The sequence below is a fragment of the Mustela lutreola genome, chromosome 14, assembly GCF_030435805.1.
Source record: "Mustela lutreola isolate mMusLut2 chromosome 14, mMusLut2.pri, whole genome shotgun sequence".
Classification (NCBI taxonomy): domain Eukaryota; kingdom Metazoa; phylum Chordata; class Mammalia; order Carnivora; family Mustelidae; genus Mustela; species Mustela lutreola.
In genome coordinates this window covers 55541676-55545631 of record NC_081303.1, presented here as the reverse complement: position 1 = coordinate 55545631, position 3956 = coordinate 55541676, and the positions used below count along the sequence as shown (strand labels likewise).

General features: G+C 35.9%; 1 pseudogene; it reads left to right on the top strand.

Moving 5' to 3' along the window:
- Positions 1-1547: 1547 nt before the first annotated feature.
- On the top strand, positions 1548-3664 carry LOC131814461 (large ribosomal subunit protein uL13m-like; annotated as a pseudogene).
- The last annotated feature ends 292 nt before the right edge of the window (positions 3665-3956 follow it).

Here is a 3956-nt window from a genome sequence, read left to right as displayed (position 1 = left end):
AATTGGGTGAGATTCACATAACCAAAGAGAATTATGACACCCTGTAAACTGAAACGTGACCTTAATTAAGGATTCTCAGTTGTTTTCCCACAATTTATTCCTTATTATTTATCTACCTTCTTAGGGTATTTGTTGCTAATTGTGTTTGCTGGTTTGCTTGGTCCATCAAACAAAATGTGTATTATTTTTCCATGTATTAAAGAAAATGTGCGAGCAGGGAGTGTATACCCAAGTATATTTTTTCATCAAGGTATAATTAGCTTGACATTTCAATTAACCTGTGTGGTCACATTGCAGGTGAGCACATGTTTCTAGCAGGTTTTTTAAAACACTGGAAGCAGCTTGAATAACGTTCCTTTTTGCAGCTTTTTTGGGTCGTTAATAGTTTGGATCTCTATATCCAGCTTGATTAATCAAATCAATAAAATCCATACTCTTCAGTGTCTGGCATAGTGTTTTACTAATGCAGACCTAATTTGGGCTTTCTTTGAGAGGACAGTCCCAAAAAATCTTTCTAAATGACTTTATACCAAAATGATCATGAAAAAAAATGTTTAATGTTCTGATCTTTTAAAAATATATGTGTATAGCATTCTTATTTCTTACCAAAAGTAAATACAGTGGACCCTTGACCAGCACAGGTTTGAACAGCATGGGTCCATTTATATGCACATCAATTTTAATAAATATGACACAGTACTGTGAATTTATTGTCCTTATGGGTTTCTTATTAATATTTTCTTTTCTTTAACTTAATTTATTGTAAGAATACAGTATATAATGCATATAAGATACAAAATATGTATCGACCGTTTCTGTTATCAGTAAGCTAGGTCGACCGTGGACTACTAGCAATGGCTACTGGGGAGTCAGAAGTTATACATGGATTTTTGACCGTGTGGTATCAGGGGAGCGGATATCTCTTACTTCTGTTTTGCTCAAGGGTCAACTGTAAATACAAATCCATTGTTTCCTGGCACAGCCTATGCTGTGATGAACACCATAGAAAGAACGTTGAGACACTTTCATTTATCTGTAGTGAACAAATTACAAACTCTTATGTAACAAATTAGTTGTAAGTGAAACTAAACATAACTTACCAATTAGTGATACAATTATAATGTAAGATTTCATTTGACCAACTGACTAGGCCTAAGCAATTATTGTCTAGGATTGTTAAAAATAATGACATACATCCACTCATATGAAGTTTGAAAGAAACCAGACTTCACTGGTACCATGTTCTCACTAGAACACCAGAATGGATGTTTGTAACAACTCTACTGTTGTCAAAAGTTCCCAGTTGACTTTGTATAATTCATTAGTTGAGGAAATACATTATTAAAGGAAAATAAATAAAATTTCTAGACCACTAAATGGACATTTTCTGTTCATTTACTCTCTTGATTATAATAGTTATATAAAATCAACTGACGTGATTGGTCACATCAATGTGACCAGTTGATTTGGTCACAAATCAATCTATTGTAAACATTAAAATAGTGCAAATAAAATTGTGTGAATGGTTAAAGCAGTCTGTTCAAATGATGATCCTTGTGGTGAAGAGACCAACTGACAGTGAGAACATTTATGAGACACTAATTTCTCCATTTCTAAATGAAGCTGGTCAGGGCTACTCCAAGGATCTATCTATGGGTTGTTCTTTGTACGAAAAGACAAAGCCAATGGGGCGAGTGGGGACTGAGAGCCAGCCTGAGCCAACTGCCGGAGTCATGTACCGATAGGACTGCAAAAGCCCAGTGGAGGCGCCTTGGACTAAATCACACAATGGGGCCCTTTATGCCCTCGTAGTCCTGAGCCTGTCACTTCCATCAACTCAACGATGCTAAAGTTTCCACATAGTCTTAAATCCTTTCTAATAAATATCTAAACAGAACATGACTCATGAACCAATTAAACCTTTCAAACATGATTTGAACTTAAAATAATTGTGGAACTTAAACAATTGCAAATAGTTTTAAAATTGTGTGTGAATTTTTTCCACAAAAGATACTATATTCTAAATATTTTTGAAACTTCAAAGGACCACCATTTAATTCAGTACACTAACAGAAGAAAAAGGCAGTTTGTAACCTCTACCCTACATTTTTTTAACATTTTGCCACAAACTGATCTTCTCAACAATTGAAGCAAGTAACGTGATGGAGTATCAAATCACTGAACCCCACCTTCCTTCCATGTTCTCTCCAAGAAGCTAACCATGAGTGAAACTATTAGGACCACGGGAATAAACCACACACCCAGTTGAATATTAAGACAATAGAGAAGTAAGTCCTTGTGGAAAAAATCAGATAGAGATATTTCTTTTTAGTCATTCCTTATTTCAAAATTCTTTTTTAAAAGTTTCAAACAAGTTAATAGTCTAAAAATGTTTGCAACTGCTTCTTGGATAGTGAGGTATTTTGTGAAGTGGGGGAAAGGTGAAGGTCGCCATTGAAACTGCTCCCTTCCACTTGTTCAAGGGGTATGTATTTTCTTTTTTTCTTTCTTTTTTTTTTTTTTTAATTACAAAACTGGGGGGAAGGGAGGGCGGGAGAAAAGAGGCATGTATTTTCTGAGCATTTTTTATATGCTTTGATCAAGTAAAGATTAAGAGCATGTAAGGATTAAGACTAAGCATGTAAAGATTAAGTGAGCTTAACCTTTTAGCAACATCCTTATTCTGTTAGAAACTAAAATTCTTTTTATATATCAAAAATCGCACAAGACTAGCTGAATAACATTTTGTTTCTTTTCATTCATCTGCCCCACTGAGTTTTGCTGACAAGTTGAGTCTTCGAATTATTTTTCCTCAGAGGATGTCTTTTCGTAAGTGTTGCCTATTATCCTTTTAGTTCTTCAATTTGCTCTTATGCTTTCTAGTCAAAACACATTCATTTCACTAGCATTATCATTAACTCTTCAAGGAGCTTTAAATACTCTTGTATACTTCAGCCAGGGAGATGTGGTCATTGTGGGTACATGTGTATGTATTTTAGTTTGTAAAGACCAGTGCCAGGAATAACGTGCAAATTGTGGACTACATGTCTGAGGGCTGAGAACTAAGTCAATCACATTATATTGATTAAGCATGAAACAAATCAAAAATAAAACAAATCCTGCTAGTGGGGAAATATTTTGAGTTTCTCTAAGGCACTCCAGCAATGGGCCACTTTTGCTCAGGCTTGATATCTCTTAGGTGGGAAAATGCAGCCCCCTGGCAAACTGGCTGTTAGGGCATCAGATAAACTTCAAGGATTGGATTAAACCTTTCTACCATCAACTGAGTGACTATGCGGATCGTGTGGTCATAATGGGCACAAGGCACATTGCATTTCCTGGAAATAAATGGGAACAGAAAGTATAGTCTACACATACTGGCTATCCAGGTGGATTTAAATGAGTAACAGCTGCTGAACTTCATGAGAAGGATCTAGTAGCGAATGCGAAACTAGCTATTTATGGCATGCTGCTAAAAAACCTTCACAGAACTACGATGCAGAGATTGCATCTTTTCCCAGATGAGGACATACGAGGAGATATTCGTAAGTATTTAGTGGAAGAGCTTCCTCACCCAAGAAAATGACCCACATGTCTAGATAAGTACACACAGGAAGAAATAGAGGCTTTCCCAAGAGTATGGTCTCAACCTGAAGATTATTGACTCTAGGAGAATGAAAATTGCAGGAAAGAGCCATGTGGTGGCTAAAGCTTCTTCCTAATGAGTCTCTCCTAAGCTATGGGCAGAGAAGACAACTGCTGCATTTTACAAGGAACTTGTCATGGACACTGAAAGCTTGTGGAGAAAGGTCAGGAGGTGATAGTCCTTCAATAGGAAATTGCAATAAAATACATTATTTTATAGGATTATTTTATTATGTAGTCTAATTTGAATGTTGTAAGTGATGATAAGAACAAAATTGCTAGCTTGTTTAGAAAAAACCAGTCGTCTGAGA